This window comes from Geotrypetes seraphini, chromosome 14, assembly GCF_902459505.1.
Source record: "Geotrypetes seraphini chromosome 14, aGeoSer1.1, whole genome shotgun sequence".
Lineage (NCBI taxonomy): Eukaryota > Metazoa > Chordata > Amphibia > Gymnophiona > Dermophiidae > Geotrypetes > Geotrypetes seraphini.
This window is the reverse complement of record NC_047097.1, coordinates 7,955,301-7,981,813: the sequence shown is the minus strand read 5'-3', so window position 1 is coordinate 7,981,813 and position 26,513 is coordinate 7,955,301. Positions and strand designations below refer to the sequence as shown.

The 26,513-nt window shown below is 43.5% G+C and overlaps 2 protein-coding genes across 5 annotated transcripts in view; one reads left to right on the top strand and one right to left on the bottom strand.

Moving 5' to 3' along the window:
* PARP6 (poly(ADP-ribose) polymerase family member 6) overlaps positions 1 to 20,206 on the bottom strand; it is a 145,437-nt gene extending 125,231 nt beyond the window's left edge. The window contains exon 1 of one of the 2 annotated variants that reach the window (XR_004536952.1): positions 20,082 to 20,206. The gene's annotated coding sequence lies outside the window, so the exon portion shown is untranslated. Of the gene's footprint in view, positions 1 to 19,999 lie in introns of both variants that reach the window. The other variant, XR_004536949.1, reaches the window with a different exon arrangement.
* Positions 20,207 to 20,251: 45 nt separating this feature from the next.
* The window catches only part of PKM (pyruvate kinase M1/2), a 71,344-nt gene continuing 65,082 nt past the window's right edge, over positions 20,252 to 26,513 (top strand). For 2 of the 3 annotated variants that reach the window (XM_033920206.1, XM_033920208.1), the window contains exon 1: positions 20,252 to 20,405. The gene's annotated coding sequence lies outside the window, so the exon portion shown is untranslated. Of the gene's footprint in view, positions 20,409 to 26,513 lie in introns of all 3 variants that reach the window. The other variant, XM_033920207.1, reaches the window with a different exon arrangement.

The window sequence follows — 26,513 nt, the reverse complement described above, 5'->3', positions numbered from 1 at the left end:
GTGGGACCTTAGGAGATAAATGTGCAGCATATGTATGCTGCCTTGACATTTTGCACTATCACGCTATTCTTGATAGGGATGTGAAGTACAAAAATCTTACGTTTTGTCTGGTTTTCCATGTTGTTCATAGGAGGAAATTTCATTTGGTTTTGTTTGTCCTAGGTTAGAAACATGAGTAGGGGAATAACCTAATGGTTAGTGCAGTGGCCTGAGAAACAGGGGGAACCAGGTTCCATTCCCACTGCAGCTCCCTGTGACCCTGGGTACAAAATTAAGTACCTGTATATCAGGGGTGTCCAACCTTTTGGCTTCCCTGGGCCGCATTGGCCGAAAAAACGTTTTCTGGGGGCCGCGGAAACGCTGCAGCAAGACAGAGGAGGGAGCCGGCAAGACAGTAAATACCCGGGGGCAGCAGAGGAAAACACTGCATTGCCCTTGACCGGGGCCACACAAAATACTTCATGGGGCTGCATGCGGCCCTTGGGCCACAAGTTGGACACCCCTGCTGTATATAATATGAAAACCACTTTGATTGCAACCACAAAAAGCCAGCATATCAAATTCCATCCCCCTTCCCTTCACTCTCTCTCCCTCACCACACCATTTTCTTAACTTTCTGAAAGAGTGCGACTGACCTCAATACAGAGAGAGGGAATCAAAATGTAGGGAGTTTTCCTGGCATTTCAGGATAAAAATAACAAGACTAATGTCCTTTGGGCTTGGTCATGAAGAGGTCTTTGGAAAACTCTGGAAAGGACTGTCTCTGTGGATTAAAGATGGCATAAACCATAGGCCATTATTGAGTTGGCTTGGGGAAATCCTCTGCTTATTCTAAGGATAAGCAGCATAAAATCTGTTTTACTACTTGGGATCCAGCTAGGTACTTGGGACCTGGGTTGGCCACTGTTAGAAACAGGATACTGGGCATGATGGTCCTTCGATCTGTCCCAGTATGGCAATTCTTATGTTCTTAACCAAGTTAGAATTCATTTTCATACTGACCGTTAATCTTTTCTCAGATAATAAATCAGGGCTAGACTTAATAGATTTTGCCAATCAACCATCAATCGCTGCCTTCATTGGGGCTATATTAAGGGCTGTGAAAAGCATAGCCACACAGGGTGCAAAAATGGAGGGACACAAAAATTACTCCCATCCCATCGACTCTCATTGGTGGGTGGGATGGGGTGAAGCACCTGTGGTCAAGACACACAGAGTGTAACTATAGCTCTTTACAGTCCTAGCTTTAACATATGCCTACAAGTAAAAGGACAAATAACCCCTTATACCAGCACTGTCAGTTTATATCAGTATATATAATCTTCAGAGCCTCAGCGCCACCATTCCACCGCTCAATTAAAGTTTTATAGTGGCAAGCTTTATTTGTCAGATCATCATAGGCTCCCTTTAAATTTTATTAAACCTTAAATAATAAAATTTCTTGTGCTATAATGCTTGGGTTGAATAAGAGTTAATAAACTGAAAGATTGTTTTGATACTTTGTTTGCAGGGGGACCCTTGAGAAAGCGTAAGTGAGACATGTTGGATCTAACGTTTCCCGGGCTGAGCCAAATGAGGGAGAAATAAATAAGATAAGCGACTCATTTCAACGTTATTTATAAAATTTAAAGTGCAATAAGCATTATAGCACAAGAGATTTATTATATAAGGCTTGATAAACTTTAAAGTGAGCCTATGACGATCTGGCACATATAGCTTGCCTCTTATGAAAGTTTAATTGAGCGGAGGAATGGTAACGCTGAGGCTCTTAAGATTATGGGCTCCTTTTATGAGGCCGCGTTAGCGGTTTAACACGTGTAATAGCGTGCACTAATTTGCCAGCTGCGCTAGCCGCTACCACCTCCTCTTGAGCAGGCGGTAGTTTTTCGGCTAGTGCGGGGGTTAGCGTGCGATAAAAAGTTGCGTGCAATAAAGCCGCTAACGCGGCTTTGTAAAAGGAACCCTATATATACTGATATAAACTACAGTGCTAGTATAAGGGGTTATTTATCACATGGAAATAAAAGTATATGATATTATTGAGATATCTCCAGGTATAGAATTTTTCAAGAAGATTATCTATTAATTGTACAAGTAAAAGGAAGCACCAAACAAAAAGAGAAACTGGAATCGATGCTTTCGATATAAGAGTTGCTTATCGATGGTGCTCATCATGCTTCCTGGCCATCCGTTACTAACACAGATTTCCATATGCATTGTGGCAAATCTATGTTTTGTGGTACAGTTGGATCGGACCCTGGAAGGTGGTAATTCCTAACCAAAGCACGGACCGTTTCGGGTCCATACCACACTTTTCTCTGTGTTATACGGATTTATAATTTGATTAGCATCATTTTAACTTGCAAAGACTTTTATTGTATTGCGCTACTTGTGAAGACCTTTATTGGACCACATTGCTTTTATTGTGGAACCTTCATTAAACTATTATATCAAGAGCATCGATTCTACAGTTTCTCTTTCTGCTTGGTGCCTCTGGTTTTTTTCTGTGGAATATTTGGTGACCATTGTTGTTTTGCAAGTAAAAGGAACAATTGTCAAAGATATTTGAAAACTGCCCATCCTTGGTGCAGGTGAAATTTATGAAGGTTGTATACAATACCATTACATTTTGAAAAACATGTTGATTTGGTTAGAAAATGCAGTGGAGAAAAAGGTCATCACACTGCTAAGTTGGATCAACTGGAAGTTCAAGTGACTGACATTCAAATGATTTAACTTTTTGCAAGTTAAAAGAAAGGAATGTGATTCAGAGAAGATTGCAATATCTGCAAAATCATAGAAGAAGGAATAATCTGCATTTTCTAAACTTTCCTAAACCCCTGCTGGTTCCACCAGTAGATATTGGGAAGAGGTATTTGAGGAAGGTGCTGGGATTGCCAGTTGATAATCTTCTGTCCATTATTAGAGATGTATACTTCCGATTACCTTCTGGAGGAAGATTGGATTGGAGGTGGTCACTTGTCAGGATAAACCTTAGGGAGATTCTTTAAATTTGACTGAATTCCTTAAGATTTCTTTTGGAGCCAATAAGTGGCTGCACTTAAACCTGACTGTACTACTGTTCTAAGAGTTTAGACACAGATTTTAGGGTTCTATGTGTGGATATTTCCCGATTTATCTTGGATGACCCAAACCAGAAGGAAGGTATTTCTGGTAGAAAATGACACGGGGACAAATTTTTCATTGGTGGAATGAGGCATTATGACATCACAATCTGAGCTCTAGAATTTTGCTGCTTATGATTTTAAAGTGTTTGAGGCTTGTGCAGATGAGGACGGAGCTTAGGCATTGGTGGAATGAGGCATTATGACATCACAACCTGAGCTCTAGAATGTTGCTACTTATGATTTTAAAGTGTTTGAGGCTTGTGCAGATGAGGACGGAGCTTAGGCATTAGTGGAATGAGGCATTATGACATCACAACTGAGCTCTAGAATGTTGCTACTTATGATTTTAAAGTGTTTGAGGCTTGTGCAGATGAGGACGGAGCTTAGGCATTAGTGGAATGAGACATTATGACATCACAACTGAGCTCTAGAATGTTGCTACTTATGATTTTAAAGTGTTTGAAGCTTGTGCAGATGAGGACAGAGCTTAGGCATTAGTGGAATGAGGCATTATGACATCACAACCTGAGCTCTAGAATGTTGCTACTTATGATTTTAAAGTGTTTGAGGCTTGTGCAGATGAGGACAGAGCTTAGGCATTAGTGGAATGAGGCATTATGACATCACAACCTGAGCTCTAGAATGTTGCTACTTATGATTTTAAAGTGTTTGAGGCTTGTGCAGATGAAGACAGAGCTTGCAGGAATGGGGCAGGGACAGGAAAAGAAATCACTGGAATTGGACGGGTCAATGAGCTCCTGCAGAAATGGAGAAAAAAAATTTGTTCCCATGTTATTCTCTAATTTCTGTTTCTGAAGGTAAGAGTCCTCTGTCTAGGGAAGTGGTTTTCACTAATTTTTAATGACAGGACCATTTTGGATCTAAATGAGTTGAAGAAAAGCCACCAAATATCTTCCCATGTGAAGCCATAACACTGCTGACCAGTGTGTGTCAACGGCATCCATCCCACCAGCCTGTCTTCAATCCTTTTACTGGCCATATCCTCAGGTAGCTGGGCATTTCCAAATTCATTCTCATTATCAACTGAGAAATTTCTTCTCCTTCAAACATTTAGCTCTTCCCTTCATCCATTTCCCCCTTTCTTTTGTGCACTTGGTTAGAGAGGCAGAGTAACAGAAAAAAGCTAGAATGATGATGAGGGCCACCATTGGCCACTGGGCCTTGCATTGAAGAACATTGCTCTAGAGCAGTGGTTCCCAACCTTGTCCTGGAGGACTGCCAGACAGTCGGGTTTTTGGGATAGCCCTAATGAATATGCAAGAGAGAGATTTGCATATAATGGAGGTGGGCAGGCATGCAAATCTGCTCCATGCATATTCATTAGGGCTATCCTGAAAACCTGACTGGCTGGTGGTCCTCCAAGACAGGGTTGGGAACCACTGCTCTAGGGGATACATTCCTTTTGAAATGTCCCTATCATGATTTTGTTTTGTAAGGTGGTAAGAATTGTTGTATTTTCGACTCAGAATAGCTCAAAGATTTGTTTCTCTGTTATTGGAAATTCAGACAGTAGAGAAGGTACCATGACTTTTTCCTCAGCCAGTTGCTATTGTTCTGCCATAACTCCTTCAGGGTTCAGTATTTTGTGGGTTAAAGAATATTAATTACTTTTACTTTATTTCTGATTAGATATTTTTCTTACATTTCCTCTTATTCCTTGGATGTAATTATTTTTAAATTGCATAAATAAAAATAATAAGAAAATATATCTATTCTTCAAAGAATTTCCCCTGTGGCATTTTCTATTTAGTGATGGGGTGGCCCACAGGCAGTGTTGGGGACCGTGCTGGGATTTACTTTTAGTGGACATGTCCACTAAGGCCCCAATTCTATATAATCACTCAAAACTTACCTATTCAGCAAACAAGACCCCTAACGGCCCCACCCTCTCACATTAACACTTCGCCCCCCTTCTCTTCTCCCCCCTCATAACAGCTTCTCTCCTCCCTCTCTTCCACAAGCTCCCGCCATCCTCTGTCAATTTCGGTTATATTTGTTACATATTTGATAAATTGTTGTAAATCTGCTTGTAAACGTAGATTCTAATCTAACTGATGTAAACCGCCTAGAACTCGCTGGGTATGGTGGTATATAAGAATAAAAATTATTATTATTATTATATGTCACCTAAAATATCAGTGCCGACCAGTGAAGTGCTATGCACGATTCTCTAAAAGTTAGGAACACTTATTGCTGCCTGAGTGGCATTAGCTGTTGCTAGGTATTCTAACTTTTAGGTGCACATTATTTATGCCAGGGTTTTCGGGCCCAAATATCTGCGCCTAAATTTGGGCGCACATCGGCCCTTATGCTATAATCATGCATATAACTCAAAATAACACTCACGATCTGCCCCTTAATCACGTCCACCTTTAGATAGGCACTTTGGACAAAGCTCCTAACTTTTAGAGAACCACAACTACCAAGTTAGGTGCCTGTTAACGTCAATTAACATCAATTATGAGGTGTTACGTGCCAATTAAGCCTATTAATAAATTAAGTTAGGTGCCTACGTTGGCTAAGCGCGCCGATGTAGGCCTCTAACTTTGGCCAGGATTCACTAACCTGCCAGATCAGGCCCGATCCTGGCAGGTCCGACCAATTCAGAAAACAAAAATATGCAGATGGGGTGATCGGAGGTACGCCCCATCTACCTGCATGAATCGTGCATGCGCAGACCATAGGAGCAGCGATTATTATTATTTTTTTTAACTTTTTTGTACTTGGGTGGCAGGACTTCGGGGGAAACTGAACCAAACACCGCCACCTCCACTGACCCCAACCCGAGTGGCTCCCAGAAAGCCGGTCCCGCTCTTGCCAGCTGCCGCCCTCACTAATAATAAAAAGATAAATGGAGCCCGTGGTTTTAACCCGCTTAGATCCCCCGGGTTAAAACCACAGGCTTGCACTGCGGGGAAGGGTGGGAGAGTCCAGGCAGGCAGGAAATCATGGCAGTTCGGGGCAGGCAGCAGTTTGGGAAGGCAGGAGAAGAGCATCGGAAAGACGAGCAGCAGGAGATAAGAAGCGGGGCAGCATTCGGGGCGAGCAGGCAGGAGAGACTGCAGGGCAGAGAGCGGGGCTTCCAGTCGGAAAGACGTTTTCGACTGGTCCCCAGCAGTCGCTTCTTCAGGTGATTGGCCAGCCCAGTCGGATCAGAAATTTGGTGTAGTGAATCGGGTCGCTGTCCAATTTGCATGGGTTTCACCTCATTTGCATGCAAGGATTCGAAGCGGATCAAAGGAGAGGTAAGTGAATCAGGCCGGATGGAAATTCGATAGTAAAGGGGGTCGCAAACCAAACGGTACACGATTGAATCTAGGTTGACTTTATAGAAATATGCTCCTAAATGGATAAAGTTTCAAAGGTGCTTTCTATTGCCAGCTAAATATCAGAGGGGGGGGGGGGGGTAATACTTCTGTAAGTAACAGCACTTGTAGAAAGCTCTAAGTGACAACACTCTTTTCAATATGGGTTTTATAAGATGGTTCTTGTATATATGTATTTTTACTGAAGTATTATAAGTATTTAAAAAAAGCTCCCCATGGCCTTTCGGAGAGCAACAAAGACCTTCCTTGTAAACTGACCCCTTTGAAAGCTTCTATCTGCATCCTCTCGCCCCTATATAGTTAGGAAACTGTCTCCTTGAAACCTTCCATTGGTATCTCCTCTTCCTTTTTAATACTTTTGCCCTATGTAATCCCCGTCTTTAACTTCATGTCCTCCTCCTTCACTGTGAATGTCGTTTTGTAACTCGTTCTGAGCTGTTGGAAGGACGGGATAGAAATCTAAATAAATAAATAAATAAATTCTGTGAGCCTTTTGTAAAATAGGCTTTAAATTGTAAAATGTCCCAATTCGGACACCCTTTTCATGAACGACACAAGCTATAAGAAAAAAAAAAAAAAAAAAGGGCTTCTCATCTGGCAATAACACTGTAGGAAAAGGGTATGGTCTGTCTTTTGAGATTTTCAGAAATACACAAAAAGATTGTGAATAGTTAATTTTAATGCTATGGATATGAATAAACCTTAAGTCAGCCCAAATATCTTGTGAAGACTGTCCATTCAGATATTTGACCGTGAATGCAGCTCAAGAATCTCAAAGAACTGGGGTATCTGCTTTTAAGTTTTGAATACATCAAAAGTATGGCAAAGAAGAATAAAAACTAAAATATATATTCTACGTTTCTTAGGATCTTTTTGTCTCTGGATCAAAGATACCATGCTTATGAGATAGTTGTTCAAGCTTGCAATCAAATAGATTTGGCCAGTGCATACTGCTGGCATTCTGCAGTCCAGAGGCTCACATGTCACTGGACTGAAAGACGGTGGTCAGCTCTGCCCTAACTTTAAGTATGAATGGCACTCATGCAGCATTTCCCAACTCGCATATTAGATAAGGAATCCTTCAGACAGTTCCAGAAGTGGAATGGCAGAGGTTATCCCAGTTCGGGATTCAAAGGTTACAGGATTTAATTTAAAGGAGAACAAATGTAACCTTGAACCATCCCCCCCCAACCACCCACTGGATGCCCAGATTCCCAACTTGGATCGCAAAGTACCCTTGCCAAATTATTTTACTGTAACTGATTTTTGTTCCATACATGGAAAGTAATTGTATTTAAAACAGTCTATATCCCACATATCAATTATTCCTGTGGCTTACAAAGAAACATATAAAATATATCAGCATACTTTTAAAACCATAGCAATGCAGTACATATACAGTACATAGCAGCTGGTCAGATCACAGCGCTGTATCTGTGGAAACAGGCCTGACTTCACCTGCTTCCTAAAATCATCCACATCCACTCAGGTTCATGCCTTAATTTTCTACAATTTGTATTAAGATTATTTTACAAAAATCATAAATATTTGTTCAAAAAACAATACTGAACAACTTTCAAGTAGCCCCTCTGCTCCTATAGCCTCCTTTTGTCTCTCTCCTACCCCACCCTTGAAGTGCTCCTCCCCTTTCAGACCTTCTGACAGTTCAGTTTTCATCGTTGCCAGGTTTCTTCTTTCTACCCATATTTGCACTAAAGCCTTGTCCTATTTCTTAACCTTCCAGAAGTTCAAATCTTATGGCTTCATCCCTCATATTTACAAAACGGCACCTGTTAATCTGTCCTATTGTTCAAATATGTTCATGCATTCATTAATTTGGGTCCCTATAGCAAATTAAAATGTATAAGAACTGGATTGGTCACGCCAGTTCAGAATACTTATCTTTCATCCAAAGTGAAAAGCACTGAATGAAAAGGGAGGAATTTATTTTGTTTTAACTGCTCAGTGAATTAGTAGAAGACTGAATTAAGCCCTTCAAAAATGATGGCAACTTGAACCAGGCACTCTGACTCACACATGTGGCATTTCCTTTCTATGGGTACCCGCAAGTCATCCTTCATAGTCTGTTCTGGCAGTAGTATAGTTAAGAGAGTGGGGGCAGCCTCAGGTCCCCTCCAGAATTCTAGCACCCCCCTTTTATCTTGCAGGTGGGGATGCTGAGCTCCACCAGCCAAATAACTACACTACCGCTGTTCCCTGCTGTTTTCTTTCTGCTTTCAGCATACCAGGACGTCTCAAAAATCCAGTATTTCTAGCACACTTCCCCTTAGTTCTTTTTATTTATCCCATGTTTTTCATGGAGGCTAGAAAAATAGTGTAGACAGTATATACTTACAAAAAAAAAAGAAGAAATAGGTATTAAATCCCCCCAGTACTACTGCAAAAGAATAAGTAAATCCTTCTATACCTCCTCAGACCTGGCGTTAAACCCCCAGTATTATGTTCAGCCTTCAAGTCTTCTACACACTTCTCTGCATCAGCACAGAATAGCTAATAGCCTCATTACCATGATGTTAAATATGCTGTGTGCTGGTATTTACTGCAAGGTTATCTCCTGTGTAAAACTCTATTCTGTGTTTGTGCGCCCACAAAATTGTGTGCTAGACTTGCAGGGATCTCTCAAAGTCCCTCCTTGAGGGTCGCAATCCAGTCAGGTTTTCAGGATTTCCCCAATGAATATGCACTGAAAGCAATGCATGCACATAGATCTCATGCATATTCATTAGGGAAATCCTGAAAACCCGACTGGATTGCGGCCCTCAAGGAGGGACTTTGAGATCCCTGTGCTAGAGGAATTCTATGAGCACTGGAGCATTTACCGCGCCAGCCCACGCTCTAAACCAGTGTTCTTCAACCTTTTTACACCCGTGGACCGGCAGAAATAAAAGAATTATTTTGTGGACCGGCAAACTACTAGGACTAAAATTTTAAAACCCTGTTTACGCCCCATCACCGCGAGCTCGGCAAACCATCTGATCCCATCTGTACAAGCCACAATTATGATTTTATATTGAACGTATTTTATTAAAGTATAAAAAAAAACAATATTCTGAACAATTGTGATTTTATAAATACAAATATACAGAGCACGGACCAACAAAACCCCTGTCTCCCCTCCCCTTCACATATATCCCCTCTACTATCAAGAAAACTGAACAAGCCAAGTTCATAGAAATATCATGCTAACAGAATACTGCAGTCCCCAGTTATGTCTCTAGCAGGATATATATTTCAAATCTGATATATTCTAATCACAAAATAGAAATAAAATTATTTGTTTCTACCTTTTGTTGTCTCTGGTTTCTGCTTTCATCTTATTTTCACTCTCTTCCTTCCAGCGTCTGCCCTCTCTGTCTCTTCAGTCCAGCATCTGCCCCTTCCATCTACTGTCTGACCTCTCCCCCTTCCATATGGTATTTGTCTTTTTTCTATGCCCCTCTCCCCTTTCCATCCAGCCTATGCCCCTCTCTCTTTTTACACGATTCACTCCAGCTTCACTGCCCTCTTCATTTTTATCTCTCCTACACCAGATCTAGCATCTTTGTCCCTCTCAATTTCTCTGCTGACCCCCCTTCCCATCTCATTCCTGTCTCTCCCCTTCCCCTCCTCTAATCTCCCTGCAAGCTGTTTCCTTCCTTTTTTCTAATCCCTTCCCTCCTCCCCCTGTCCAGCAGTAACTCTCTTCCCTTTCCTTTCCCTCCTCCCCTCCCAGCAGCATCTCTCCTTCTCCCTATCCAGGTCCAGTAGCAGCTGTCCCTTTTTCCTCTTGCCCAGCAGCTTCCCAGACTCCTTTCCCTCCTCCCCTCCCAGCAGCATCTCTCCTTCTCCCTCTCCAGGTCCAGTAGCAGCTGTCCCTTTTTCCCCCCTTACCCAGCAGCTTCCCAGACTCCTTTCCCTCCCCCCTCCCAGCAGCATCTCTCCTTCTCCCTATCCAGGTCCAGTAGCAGCTGTCCCTTTTTTTTTCACCATGCCCAGCAGCTTCCCAGACTCCTTTCCCTCCTCCTCTCCCAGCAGCATCTCTCCTTCTCCCTATCCAGGTCCAGTAGCAGCTGTCCCTTTTTCCCCTTGCCCAGCAGCTTCCCAGACTCCTTTCCCTCCTCCCCTCCCAGCAGCATCTCTCCTTCTCCCTCTCCAGGTCCAGTAGCAGCTGTCCCTTTTTCCCCCTTACCCAGCAGCTTCCCAGACTCCTTTCCCTCCCCCCTCCCAGCAGCATCTCTCCTTCTCCCTCTCCAGGTCCAGTAGCAGCTGTCCCTTTTTTTTCCCCATGCCCAGCAGCTTCCCAGACTCCTTTCCCTCCTCCCCTCCCAGCAGCATCTCTCCTTCTCCCTATCCAGGTCCAGTAGCAGCTGTCCCTTTTTCCCCCTTACCCAGCAGCTTCCCAGACTCCTTTCCCTCCCCCCTCCCAGCAGCATCTCTCCTTCTCCCTCTCCAGGTCCAGTAGCAGCTGTCCCTTTTTTTTTTCACCATGCCCAGCAGCTTCCCAGACTCCTTTCCCTCCTCCCCTCCCAGCAGCATCTCTCCTTCTCCCTATCCAGGTCCAGTAGCAGCTGTCCCTTTTTCCCCCCCTTACCCAGCAGCTTCCCAGACTCCTTTCACTCCTCCCTCCCAGCAGCATCTCACCTTCTCCCTCTCCAGGTCCAGTAACAACTGTCCCCTTTCTTATTTTCACCATGCCCAGCAGCTTTCTCCCCTCCCAGCAACTCTCCTTGCCAGCGCTGCGATTCAGTAAGGCAGCCTCAGGTCCTTTGTTGGGTCGCACCGCCTCTGAGGAAAGCGGAAGTTGCATCATCAGAGGCAGCCCGACTCAGCAAAAGCTCCAAGGCTTCCTTTTTGAATCGCTGCGTTTGTTAGGAGAGCCGCTGGGAGGGGATAAAGCACAGTGTGAGGCTCCCTATTATGTCTCCGGCCCTGCGCGAATGACAGCTCCTCGATCTTGCCGGTCCTGCGCGGACCGGCAGGAAATTGAAAAAGTTGATCTTGCCGGTCCTGCGCGGACCGGCAGGAATTTTCTGCGGACCGGCGGTTGAAGAACTGTGCTCTAAACCTCTGGCACGACTTGATAAAAGCTGGCCTAAAGCTGAACTGAGCAGCACTGAGAAGAATTACATTTGGCAATGCTGGGGTTTTTTTTTTTTATTTTATTGTATTTTTATTGAGTCTGGAGGTTGAAAACTTTGGGGTGGGGGGAGGGTTTCCTTGCAGAGTGCTTGTATGTGACCAGAAAAAAAAAAATGTTCATGCAAGGGATTTTAGCAGGGTAACTAATTATCCGCTATTTTAAACTAGTTAGAAAGGGAACAGTACTATAGTAAGTTAGGCTCTTCGGCCCGTATTCTTTAAACAGTGCCGCCACTGGCCGCCAATCACGTGTCAATCATGCAAGGGCACTGTTTAAAAAAATTGAAGCTTCGTGAAACGTAGGTGCCAGAAATGTAGGCCAAGGTTTTCAAGGCCTACATTTCTGGCATCTACCTTTCATGTAAATCGCGGTTACAAAGGCGCTTTATGACACCTAATGCCACTTCTGGCGTTATCCATACCTACAGTGGCATTAGGCATCATAAAATGCCTCTGAGGCCTTGATGCAGGCAGTTTTTTTAGGCACCTACAATTTTTAAAAAAACCTCTTTTTAGCCCCCCCTTCCCCTTTTATGAAGACGTTAGGGTTTTTTTTATCACCGGCTGCGGCAGTAAAAGCTCCGACACTCACAGAATTTCTATGAGCATCAGAGAACATAAGAACATAAGAACATAAGCAGTGCCTCCGCCGGGTCAGACCATAGGTCCATCCTGCCCAGCAGTCCGCTCCCGCGGCGGCCCAAACAGGTCACGACCTGTCCAAATCACCAGAAGGGGCCCCCATGCCACCTTGGTTTCCTATTGAGTCCTATCTTCCCATCAAAGTCCTAGCCCTCCGGTCTTGCACATGCACGACCTGGTCGGGTTTCTATACTTATTTTCTGGTTAGCTTTCTCAGTATCCCACGATCCCTTTATCCCTCAGGAATCCGTCCAGTCTCTGTTTGAATCCCTGTACCGTACTCTGCCCAATCACGTCCTCCGGTAGCGCATTCCAAGTGTCCACGACCCTTTGGGTGAAAAAAAAACTTCCTTGCATTCGTTTTGAACCTATCTCCCTTCAGTTTCTCCGAATGCCCCCCTTTATCACTGTGGCCAGCGATAAAAAAAAAACCCTAATGCAGCTTATGGGGGTTTAATAATTTTAAAATGGTATTTTCCACTTAACTTTGGCTACCAGCACCTAACTTAAGGCACTGTTTATAGAATAAGGGCCTTTGTTAAGTTTGTGAAGTTAGGAAGTAGGTACAGAGCTGGATCAAAGAAGAATAACTGAGCTCCAATGGTACAAGAAAAGAGAACAAATGATTTAAAAAAGAAAGAGTGGTGAGAGAATAGAATTAAAAGAAACACAAAACAGAAAGAAAGACGGGAGAGAAAGAGAAAGGAAATACCTGAGATTATTTCTTTATGAACCTCATCTGTAGCGAAAGAGTAAGACACAAAGTACCAATGTTTAAAAGAAAGTAAGGTTTGCTCATTTTCCTTAAAACAGCTAATTGTGGAAGTTTATAAGAGTTAAAAGAATTTGATACTTATCTGATATTGTATCTGTATTCCTAGTTTGTTAACTGGATCCAGTAAAAATTTCTAAAAAGAAGAAAATTTTTTTAGAATTTAATGGCTTTGGGTGAATTTTTTTTAACCTCTAATTAGACTTAAAGAGCCCAGTTCTATATACTGTATGTCGCCTAAAAAAAAAAAATCAGTGCTGACTAATGCAACGCTATACGTAATTCTACAAAAGTTAAGCGCCCATTATAGAATTGTTCTTAGGCAGCGCTAAGCTTGATCTAACATTTAAGCATACCCTATATATGCCAGAGTTTTCATGGCCTATAATGCCTGTGTCTAAGTTAGGCATTCAGTGGCTCCTAACTCAATAAATATGCCCATAATCTGCCCCTAACCACAACCACTTTTAACTATGCACTCTGCACTAGGGCCCGGATTCTATACAGAATCGGGCCTACACCTGCCCAAAGTTAACTCGATTCTATAACTGACGTCCATGTTGCAGACGCCGGTTACAGAATCAGGTTTAACATGCCCAATGCCCCCCCCCCCGAAGATCGTCGGCAGGAGGGTGCCCAACTCCTCCTGCCGGACCCCCCAACGCCACCCCTAAGATCACCAGCAGGAAGGTGCTCAACCTTTCCTGCCGACAGAACCCGCCCCCGCCCCCCCCTCCCGACAATCGCCGGCTGGAAGGTGCTCAGCCCTTCCTGCCGACAGAACGCCTTCCCCCCTGACGATTACGGCAGGAGGGTGCCCCCCCCTAAGATCGGCCGTAGGAGGGTGCCCAACCCCTCCTGCCGGTCCCCCCCCCCCCAACGAACCACCCCACCCCAGAACCCCCCTCTTAGTCTTACTTTCAAGTTGGACTGGACGGCTCCTCGCACGTCCGGCCAGCAGGCCCGCCCCTCCCCTGCCCAACCCAAGGATCCTAGGGCCAGATTGGCCCAAGTGCCTAAGGCCCCTCCTATAGGTATGCTGCCATGGTAAATGCACTGAAGCCCATAGGAATTGAAGATACCTTGGCTTTGCAAAAGGAGCTCTTAGGCTCCTACAACGGCTAGGTGCACTGATGTAGGCTCTTAAATTTAGCTGCACTTTATAGAATTTGGGGGAAAGTATCTTATTTTTTTTCTGATTTTCTGAGCCTTTATTCCCAACATTTTCCTTATTTTGTGTGCTCTGTCTTCTGGGAGTAAGTAAACACTGCCTGAGGTATGCAGCCACGAAGACTACACGGGTTGCTCTCTGAGGGTGGCCTACATTCCTTAGCAGTACACCTCCTACTGGGAATATAGAACAATCTGGACTACACAGAAATAATACATTAACAGAATCTCTATATTTGTCTCAAATTAGAAATATGTACAGAACTGAACTCTTATCCAACTGCAGCCTCATTCTCTCCACTCCTCTCTGTCCCCTGCACTTACCTCCTCAAAATATTATTGCTTTATGTGCAAGTCTGGGTTTTGGCCAGCAGTGATTAAAATTTTTGTCAGGTCACTGGGAGATGCCTGTGAGACCTTCTCCTAAATAGTGCAAAGAAAAGGTGGGAATGGTGCTGGCAGTCCCATTCCGGAGAATTCTACAAACCAGTATAATTATAATTATGTGATCAGTTATGCAGCAAACTTACATACAAAGGGAGTCATTTGCTAACAATGCACCAATTCTAAAAAAAACAAAACAAAAAAAAAAAACACCTAAATAAATAAATAAAGTTGTTCCAATATTATCTTTAACTCTGGCATGTTAAAAGAACATTGCCATACTGGGACAGACTGTAGGTCCATCAAGCCCAGTATCCTGTTTCCAACAGTGACCAACCCAGGTCATTCAGTATTTTATAGGCCTCTATCATATCTCCCCTGAGATGTCTCTTCTCCAGGCTGAAGAGCCCTAGCCGCTTTAGTCTTTCTTCATAGAGACGTCGTCCCGTTCCTTTTATGAAATGAGATCTAGTAATAGCTGGAGTTAACAGCAAAATAGTACATCTTAACTGTAGCCTATGTTGAAAACTTCTCCTTCTCAGCCTCAATGTACTTGTGCCATGGCTGTCACATACAAATGGATCCAGTCTCAATCCACAACTTTTAGGCTAGACAAATCAGAATTACGATATTACAGCTTTAAATAAAACTGAACCATACCACTGTACAGTATTTTCTTTGGGGAAGAAGAAGAGAAACGGCACCTACATTTCCTTAGATATGCCTACCAGGTTTATGTAGACAAGCTACAGCTTAGGGCAGTGGTCTCGAACGTGTGGCTCCAGAGCTACATGCGACCCACAAAGTCTTCCATTATGACCCTCAAACACTTAGCTGAAATGTTCAAGTCCTGCAAATTTGTTAAGTTCAGTCTTGCCTCCTTGAATACTGCATTACATGTTGAAGAAAAAATTGCCATAGGCCGGACATGCAGAAGAAAAATATATTTGAGAAGGTCGTCGTATATTTGAGAAGGTCAGCATAACATGGAGTAGGTGTAGTACCTACTATGTGCATACATAGAAACATGATGGCAGATAAAGGTCAAATGGCCCATCTAGTCTGCCCACCTGCAGTAACCATTATCTCTTCCTCTCCCTATTGGCTAAGGCTCTTTACACCTGCATTGTGATGTCATAGAACTTTAGTAACATTGAAACAGAGAAACATGATGGCAGATAAAGGCCAAATGGCACATCCAGTCTGCCCACCCGCAGTAACCATTATCTTTTCCTCTCCCTATTGGCTAAGGTTCTTTACACCTGCATTGTGATGTCATAGAACTTTAGTAACATTGAAACAGAGAAACATGATGGCAGATAAAGGCCAAATGGCCCATCTAGTCTGCCCACCCGCAGTAACCATTATCTCTTCCTCTCCCTATTGGCTAAGGCTCTTTACACCTGCATTGTGATGTCATAGAACTTTAGTAACATTGAAACAGAGAAACATGATGGCAGATAAAGGCCAAATGACCCATCTAGTCTGCCCACCTGCAGTAACCATTATCTCTTCCTCTCTCTTAGAGATCCCACGCGCCTATCCCCATGCCTTCTTGAATTCAGACAGTCTGTCTCCACCACTTCTTCCGGGAGACTGTACCACATTATCTACCACCCTTTCTGTAAAAAAAAGTATTTCCTTAGATTACTCCTGAGCCTATCACCGCTTAATTTCATCCTATGCCCTCTCATTCCAGAGCTTTCCTTTTAATTGAGACTCGACTCGTGCACATTTATCATGCACATATATCTCCCCTCTCCCGCCTTTCCTCTAAAGCAGGGGTGTCCAATGTCGGTCCTCGAGGGCCGCAGTCCAGTCGGGTTTTCAGGATTTCCCCAATGAGTATGCATTGAAAGCAGTGCATGCACATAGAGCTCATGCATATTCATTGAGGAAATCCTGAAAACCCGACTGGACTGCGGCCCTCGAGGACCGACATTGGACACCCCTGTTCTACTGGTTAACTATTATGCGTCTTGTATGCCGTCTATGAACGCTGCCCTGATTCAAAAGAATGGGTCTCTTTAGACTCTTAGCTCCAAACGTGGCCGTTTCAGACAGCTTCAATTGAATGCAACTTGTCAGAGCGACTTCGTGGTATTGACAACTTAATGAAAACAATTTGGAAACATTGCTGGTGTTATTACCTATACCACAGGGGTAGGGAACTCCGGTCCTCGAGAGCCCTATTCCAGTCGGGTTTTCAGGATTTCCCCAATGAATGTGCATTGAAAGCAGTGCATGCACATAGATCTCATGCATATTCATTGAGGAAATCCTGAAAACCCGACTGGACTGCGGCCCTCGAGGACCGACATTGGACACCCCTGCTCTAAAGCACACATGTCAAACACAAGGGCCGGGGGGGGGGGGCTGAATCAGGCCCGCCTAGCCATTTTATGTGGCCCGCGGTGACTGTGCTGCATCTAAGTGCCTGACTGTGCAGCCCCAGTCCCAGCGGCGCTCCAAAGTGCCTAACACACTGCCCCTCTCCCAGTAGCATTCCAAGTCCCTCACCACGCTGCCTCAGTTCCCATTTGCAGGAAGGACCCAGTCCCAGGGTAAAAGCTAGGCTGGAGCAGGGCGCTCCACACAAGTGCCTGACCTAAAAGTAAGGAAGGATCTACAGCAGGGGTAGGGCACTCCGGTCCTCGAGAGCCGTATTCCAGTCGGGTTTTCAGGATTTCCCCAATGAATATGCATGAGATCTATGTGCATACACTGCTTTCAATGCATACTCATTGGGGAAATCCTGAAAACCCGACTGGAATACGGCTCTCGAGGACCGGCGTTCCCTACCCCTCATCCACAGTATACTTCTACTAAGACTAACTTCATCTTTTACGATACTGCGATAGCAGTTTCTAGTGCGCGGAGCCGTACTGAATGGCCCACACTGCTCCCGACACTCATAGGAACTCAATGAGCGTCGGGAGCAGCGCGGGCCATTCAGCGCAGCTCCCCACACTAGAAACTGCTATCGCAGTTTCGTAAAAGGAGGCCTAAGTATCTTAATAAAAAAAATGTGGCCCTCGACTTAGCCTGTGTTTTACATTTCGGCCCCTTATGCGATTATGTTTGACACCCCTGCTCTAAAGCATACATATTGAGATCTTTAAGTCTGTCCCTGTATACACCTTATGATGAAGACTACGCACCATTTTAGCAGCCTTCCTCTGGACTGACTCCATCCTTTTTATATCTTTTTGAAAGTGTGGTCTCCAGAATTGTGCACAATATTCTAAATGAGGTCTCACCAGTCTTATACAGGGGCATCAATGCCTCCTTTTTCCTACTGGCCATACCTCTTCCTATGCACCCTAGCAACCTTCTAGTTTTTACTGTCACCTTTTCTTTCTTTTTTTTTTTTTAATTGAAATACTTTTTACAATGTTATATCACACAGTAAAGGATATGGAATAATTAGGCAAACATTACATAACAAAAAAAAAAAAAAACCCAAAACAAACAAACCCCAGTTTAAAACAAACTGAGGCAAATCCATCTAGCCCTCAAAATAATGGAAGAAAAACCTTCACACAATTTTCACCAGCACCTTTTCAACCTGTTTGGCCACCTTAAGATCATCACATACAATCACACAAGTCTCGCACAAAAGTTCTTCACCCCCTAAACAACTATAGGACAGATCAAAGGTGAGGATTCATATTTAGATGCATATATTCTGCAGTGGTTTGACAAACCATGAAACACTTGTGATCAGATTATTGTGGAAATCACGCCATGGTTTTGCTGAAACTACAGAAGAGTATGTGATGAAAACTAAGCTTCTTTTCTTAAGTTTAGAGAATTGGAAACAGATAAAAACTGAGTTTCAATAATGTTTGTAACTAGCATAGGCTTAAAAGTGTAAACTTAAAATATTTTGGTGGCCCTTTACATGAAAAACGTTGAAAACCACTGGCTTAGGGCTTTGTATTACAAAGGGCCTCACACTTCAGTATAAGAAAATTAAATGCTTTTGTAAACAATTAAAAACACAATATAATCATAATTATTGTTTTTATTATTGACTATTGTTGGTTCGTTTTATATTTTATCATCTATTAAAGCTGAAATTTACTTTCTACTTAATTGGAGGCCTTTTAAATGTTACAACATAGGGGCCTTAATAGTATGCTGAATATGGGCAGGGGAAAATAGTCTGCTTTTTTACTATAGCCTTTCTTTTAGGGCCTCTTCTACATAGCCGCGCAGCAATAGCCCCGAAGCCCTTTAAATCTCTATGGGCTTCGGGGCTGTTACCACACTGCAGCCGCTAGCGCAGCTTTGTAAAACAGGCCCTTAGGACTCCTTTTACAAAGGTGCGTTAGGGCTTTAACACGTGCTGATTTGCCGCACGCGCTAGACCTTAACGTCAGCATTGAGCTGACATTAGTTCTAGAAGCGTAGCGCGGGTCTAGCGCATGCTAAAATCCTATGTGCGCTAAAAACGCTAGAGCACCTTAGTAAAAGGAGCCCTTAGTCTATCCAGGTATTCTAAAATAGCAGATATAACTTTAAAATCATAGCAATACAGAGCTAAAGGAAATACAATTTAGTAGTATGAAACAGACGGGGCAGCAGCAGGGTAGGGGGTGGAAATGGAGGAAAGTGCACCTTTGAATAAGAATGGAGGGATATATGATAAACCTGTAGCAGTTTGCTAACCAATACTTATAAAGAAAGAGAGTTGTGGATATGCAGTGACCAGGTTTTGTTTTGTTTTTGGCCTAGAAATAACAATGTGACCTTACACTAAAATACGATTGTAACAAATAATTCAGAAGCTGCTACAGTAAAAGCCAATCGAACCAGATTTCAATCTTGATCTAGTTACTTTTTGAACTAGTATTATGAATTAGACACATGCAAAGGTATGAAAAGAATTACAGTATTTGAGCAATATTACTATTAGACTAAGCAACTACGGATTTCAATTTCAAATTACTGGTAAGTAACGCTCTTATAATTGTAGCCGGGGGATTCTAGTGGTAAAAGAGGGCTTGCTTTTGTGTTATGCTTTAGACAGAATTTATTTCTTGACGAGATTGCCAATAGCTTTATTTCCATTGCTTTTATGATTTAACAATGAGGAATAAATAAGGAATCCAGAAAGAATATATAAGATGAAGCAGCTTTTGAGACTAGAGACCTAACCCTCCACCGCAGGGCATTCCAAAAGCTCGCACCATACCGCAGAAACCGGATGCTGCAGTTCCTTAAATCTGTCCTACAGGTCCCAGAACCTCTTAGGTTTTCAGATTAGCAATAATAAAAATGCGCCATAAGAAACTGCAATTAGTAGTTGTCCAGAATATGCAAATGTATTTTGTGCGCATTCACTGTGGCTAGCCCCCCCCCAACTTTACTATTCTGCTAACGCAGCCGAGCACAGCCTCTTTAAGGGTTACCTCACAACTCCAGCCAGTATCTGCAGCATGGCACGAGCGTGCCTACCGGCTGCTTCTAATCCGTCCGCTGGTTGGTTCGTACCTTGTACTATCAACTCAGCAGTGGATGTATCTATCCGCTAAACATATTAGTCCCTACAACCAGAGAGAAGGCTCTTAGCCATCTTCCCCCAGCGTCTTGGCACTGCATCACCAGACAAGAAAGGAATCAAAGAAGGCAAAGGCGTAAAGGGCGCGGTTTGCATTGCCTTGCTATTGACGGCAAGTAAGGAGGAAAGGGGAGGGGCTGGCGGAGGGATCCCTCAGTGGTGAGGCAGTGCGGAAGGGTTCACCTTGAATGGGAGACCAGCGACAGCAGCACTGACGCTGAGGTGCTCGAGGAGAGAGGACGTCGCAGCAGGAGGAGGTATGCGAATACTGCGGAAATTTGGGGGAGCCCCCCCCCCCCCCCTTAGCAAGCGGAAATGCTCCGGCCGGGATGTCCTTGGGCTTAGGAGTTGTTCCTTAAACGGCTGTGTGGCAGTTGCATTCGGGTGTTCAAAGTCACAGGATGCTTAAGGGTGGGGTAAATTTGGTGGTGGGGGCGGTTTGTCGTTAGGGTTTGTCCCCCCCCCCCTCAAATAGGTATTTTAAATTGGCTCCTAGTTCACGTTTTTTTTAAGTGCGCAACAAATCTACCGTCTTTGTTATACCGGTATCCTTTCTATTGGGTTTTCTATAACTGAGCATCGCTACCCTGAAGGAGAAAACTGTCGTCTTTAGCAAAGCCCTTTCCTTTGGGCTCTTGATGACGACGTCTTTCTATTGACCAATCCTGGGCTGGTGGAGCCTGAAGAATGGCGGACTGTATAGGGCACTTGCCAAGGGGGCGGGATCACTAGGAGGCAAGCTCTAGTTAGAGGAAGAGAGGGGTTGTGCAGTGCGGGGAAAGTGGAGATGTTTGAGCGGAGAGCGCTAGGGGCTTTGAAGGGCTATTAAAGACCTGGGGGAAAGGGCTGATATTTGATAGCATTTCGGGGATTTTATTTACTGATGCTAACTCCTGCTGGAGATAGGATTATAAGCAAAATAGGAGTAACAAGTAGGTGTAGATAAATCTTGAGAAACCTCCTCTCCCCCCCCCCCCCCCCATCTTTTATCAACTTTAGGGTGTCTAGGAGAACTTTAAGCTTCCTGACTATGGAAATTTCACATGCAACAATACCTAGAGTTTTCCATGGTGATTTTAAAAGACTCCCTTCAAGAGTTGGAGTTGACAATGCAGATGGAAATTAGGAGAATAAAGGCGTGACCCCTAGTAATAATTCAATTGCTTTAACTTTGTTTAGCCTCAGGCATGATTAAGAAATTTGTGACTACCCTTTTTTATGTTGTGTGGTGCTGCAGATTCATTTCTATACTTCACAATTGAGAAGGAGGAAACTCCTTTTTTTTTTAATTGGTTTTTGGTTTTTAGTGCACTTAAATGACTTAACAGCAGAGAGGGCTACTTGAAAGCTACACCTACAGAAAAGAAATTACCCCTTCTCTAATTTTCCAATGGATTTCTTCATTGTACAACTGCTGCTACTAATGTCTATAGCTAACACTAGTAGTTGCTTTAATGTATGTTTTTAGATCATGCCTGTAATAGCCTGAAGTACTACCATAGTTACACAATTTTTATGTGTAACAGCTACTTCCCATCCCCAAGATGTGAACCTTACCGACTTCAGATTCATAACTGATTGTTCCCAACAATAAATGTGGTCTGAGTAGGCCAAGGTCATTTCTTGTCCTACATGCAGGCTGTGGTGATTGCTAAATTAGATCATATTACTGTTCCATTGCTATGGAAAGCAGAGTTGGCAGTACATTGCCAGCTCCTGGTTTTCCCTGGTCATTTAAGTGCTGCTGGAGAGAACAGGTCAACCAACCGGCTCTGTCCAAATTTGGTATGTCATATTACATACCAGCTATTTTTGTAACTCTGATCCTGCCTGGCTGCTGCTCTTATATTTGTTTCCTGGGGGCAGGGAAAGGCAAGGAGTTTTTATTAAACAGTGTTCTAAGTCTCCTGCTTAGACTTTAGAGCATTTGAATATTTGCTTTGAGCAGAGGTTACTTTCTACTTGGCTGTGCCGCTTCCCTCCCCCCCTTTAGTTCCTGAAAACTTCTGTTGGATTGTTTTGCAACAGGAAAAATGTTTTAATTGAAACAAGAACCACAATTCTTGGTCATTCAAAAGTGGTTAGCTTATTTGGAACATTAAGAAAATGTTAACCTATATATAACATGTGCATTAGTGCCAGTTCAACTTGGTGTCCCCCTTGGCAACTGATGGTCAGCTGGGGTGGCCCCACAGTCCAGGCAACACCAAGCTAACTCCAGCAATAAAGAGCCCTCCATCTTCTGCTACCCTCCACTGCCTGTCGGAGAGTCTGGAGTCTATACAAGGCCCGACGCTGGTGCTAGCTTAACTGACACAGAGCCTTCGAATCTATCCGCTTGTGAGGCCCTGTTGGTACCACTCCCTGATGCAACTGTGTCGGCGGGTGGAGCCAACATGAGCTTCCCGAGCACATGGATGTGATAAAGGCTCTTTGGCAAAGGAGGTTATGCTGCTGGAGGAAGAGAGGAGGGAGACCTGCGCCGCATATCCCTAGGGATGCGTATACTGTGTGTTGTAAAACACTGTTCTAGAGCACATCCAACACAAGAAGCAGAAACAAGAATTTCTATTAGTATGCAGGTTTGCTAACTTGTGGAGATTAATGAACAGACAATGCAGAGACTTAAAAATAATTATTGAAATGTAAAACCTACTGGACAGAGAACCTAAGAACAATTTTGTGTGGCATATGAGAATACAAATGTAACTATCCTCGGCAAACAAATTTATCCTCGGCAAACAAATTATTTGCTAGGAGCAAGAGGAAGAAAATTTTCATTCTCTTTGCATTGTCCAATCCTGAGAAATGGAGTACCTAAGCTATACCTCTACCCAATTTAAGCATGCTGACATTTAAGTTCATAATCTCAATTACAATTTTGTGATGAAACCCTCAACTCTCTGAATTAAAATAACTGTCCTCAGTACACTGGTTAATTTGCATTTTAGCACTTTCACCTTACAACTTCAGGACGGGAGGTGATATTTGATGGAATGATATGAATTTGCAGTATTAATGCCTTTTGAATGGAGGCATAGAGGACAATTTGATAAATTAAGCAATGGGAGAGTAGGTGAATTTGTAGAATTTGGACTGAAATCCTGGTCCTTAGCACTGTCAAGCTAACTTATGAAGAGTGGTCAGTCAATCTATGACTAGAACATTACTAGAAGAAGCAGGCAGATATGCCCTGTGATGTGCTTGGTTGCCACTATTTTAGTTGCAGTGCTAGCAAAAAGTAAAGTAAAAGCTTTCAGGCTTAGAAAAATGAACAACCAAAGAGAATGGGATACAAAGGAGGAAAGTTCTTCCCTTTTCCCTTTGCGCTCTTGAGTTTCAAAGACTACTTTCTTGACCATATGTACTCCAGTACAGAATATGTAGATTCAGCAAAACTGTATCTCGTTTTTTTGGTTTTTTTTTTGGGGGGGGGGGGGGTTGAGATGAGAAAGCGGATGGAACGCCTCTTGTTTGAGAGAGACTAAAAAGGTTAGGGCTCTTCAGCTTGGAAATGAGAAGGCTGATCGGAGATATGATTGAAGTCTACAAAATCCTGAGTGGAGTGGATCGATTTTTCACTCTGTCAAAAATTACAAAACTAGGGGACACGCGATAAAGTTACAAGGAAATACTTTTAAAACCAATAGGAGGAAATATTTTTTCACTCAGAATAGTTGAGCTCTGGAATGCATTGACAGAGGTTGCAATAAAAGTGGATACCTGGATTGGCCACTGTGAGTACGGGTTATTGGGCTTGATGGATCATTGGTCTGACCTAGTAAGGCTATTCTGTTATCAGCCCTCTTGGAAGTTCAGTGAATTTTAGTTAAGAATCTTACCAAAGAAGAAGAAATAACGGAACTTGAAGTGAGACATCTGCAGCTGAATACCTCCCTTTCAATACTGTGATGCATGTGTGGTTTTTATTTTATAGTGAGTAGTTTCTTAGGTGGAGGGGAATCATTTTTTCCTGTGTGTGGGCTGAATAGCCTGTTGTGGTTTGCTCCAATGAGGCAAGCTGCACGTAGACAAACTTGCAGGGAGACCTGGCAGTTATTGCTGAGCTTTGCTGTAAGGAGTAAAGTTAAGCACAAGGCACACCCACTTGAGATGCAGGCAAGTCTAAGCTGGGTTTGGTTTTAGGTTTGACTGCCTAAGGGTTGACTCATGTTGTTAAAAACATCTTGACTGTCATTCTAACCCTTTCTTATAATAGGGTTACCACTGCTAGCTCACAATGCAAAGATGAGATTTTCGGGTTATACCGAGTCTTGGATTTTCAAGAGGTTTTTGCTGTGGGCATAGGAATGCTACAAGCTTTTGTATATGGAAACACCAATGTATTTTACAGGGCTTATGTGACTTTTAACTGTTTACATTGCCATTTTCCTCCTCTTTCTGTATAGTGCCCACTTTGGGCCCATCTTGCATACACCAAAGCCTATTCAATTCTGTGCATTTGCTAAACAATGTTCTTGCATCTACTCGTGAGTCCGTACATATGGTGAGCAATCTTTCCATGAACTGGACTTGCAGAAGTGTGTGTACTTAGTTTTGAACACCTCCCACATTGAGGTGGAGCACAGTGCCCCCTTCCAGGTTTTTTTTTAATTTTTTTTTTAATGCAAGCAAACTATGCAAAGGTGTTTGATTTTTACTGCTGCTTAGTTTTCCTTTTTAGCCTTTAAGTTCATTTTTCTGAGGCTTGGTGCCCTATTCTTGGGGATCCTCTGCCTGGGAAAAGACACAAGTTTCACTGAGCTGGACTGCAGCTATGCAGGGCAAGCCTTAGTGTGTGGACCTAGGGACCCAGCCTGTTGTGAGGCTTCTGGGCTCGGAGTTTGTTCCCCTTGGAGCTAGTTCGCCTTCTGAGTTTCTCAGTGGCTTGTACATAGGCTGTGGATGCCCTTGGGGTATTTGGACACTGGCTGCATAATTGCTCAGCCTCGTTACGCTGCAAGGTTCCATGGGGTGGAGGTCTTGGGGTTGGTACAACTGGCAGCCTGAAGATTTCTTGTTTTAGAGTTGGATTTGGAAGCATCGGAGGCAGAAATTCCTTCCCTTTTCAGCTGCACTGAAATAGCTGACAGGCAGACACGCCCCCCCATAACTGAGTACAGCCCCATTATTTCACATGGGGAAAATCGAGATGGGTCTGAAAATCTTACATTTGAGGGGTTCTGAGGTTAGGGTTTGGGTTTCCCACTTCCAAAACCCCTTTTTCATTATTTTTGAATTTTCAGAATTCTCAACGAACCGTTTTTTTGCATGATTTTTACTGGTGGTGGATGCTAGAGGCCCCGACCTACCTAGACTTCAGAAAACTTCTCAAAACACACCTCTTCCGCGAACAAGACCCTTAGTCCTTACTCCCCGCATACACTCCAACCCCCCACCCCCCTCTCCCCCCCCCCTCTTCTGGTTTCCCACTCCCTCCATTTTATCTTCTAACCCAACTATGATAAACCTGTGCTAAAACTACTTTGCCTCCTTCCGCGCTACCTGCAATTCCGACAAAATTTTTGTAAATCCGGGTTCAGACCGGATCCTAATGTAACGGATGTAAACCGCCTAGAACTCTTTGGGTATGGCGGGATATAAGAACATAATAATAATAATAATAATAATAATCTTGGATTTCAATCCTTCTTTTTTTTTTTTTTTCCTTCAAAAACCTCTAGCTACCTCAAAACCCTTCTATTTTTTTATTTTAATCAACTAGGATGCACTCGGGGGAGGACACAATTATTTGCAACTATTGCGTCCTCTCCGGTGTCTGCTTCTCAGTTGAGCTTTGGAGCCAGAATTGCTGGATTGGAGGTCAGACTACATGTTGTTTTTGTGTTGGGATTCTGGTTCAGTCCTAGATGACTCTGGTTCCTTGTTCCGGGTCTGGTAGTTGAGATCTCCCTGGCTCCTGACCAGGGGGATGACCCTTGAATCTGTCACCTCTTCAAGTTGCTCTGTCCACCACTTTAGTGCTGATGCTATTAAAGAACTGATGCTGGAGGTTCCAACCTCCTCTTCCCAGTGCAGTCGTAGGAGGCTCTAATGCTCGGACCTCCCTTTTTTTTCCCAACACATCCAGATATTGCTGCACTGGTTATGGAACAGTGGGGTCTCTGAGGGTTGCCAAGATTATGTCCAGTCTTTATCCCATAGCACTGGTGTTCAGCAGCTATTTGACCAGCCGAAGTTGACTTCAGCAGTGGCTCAGGTCACCAAATGTATGGCTCCCCTGTGTAAGGGTGGTGGTATGCTGAAAAATGTTCAGGACTGCAAGGTGGACATGATTCTGAAAAAGTAGTTTGAAGCTCTTGTTCTGAGGATCAAGACTGATGCTTTGCTTGCTGCTGAGGCCT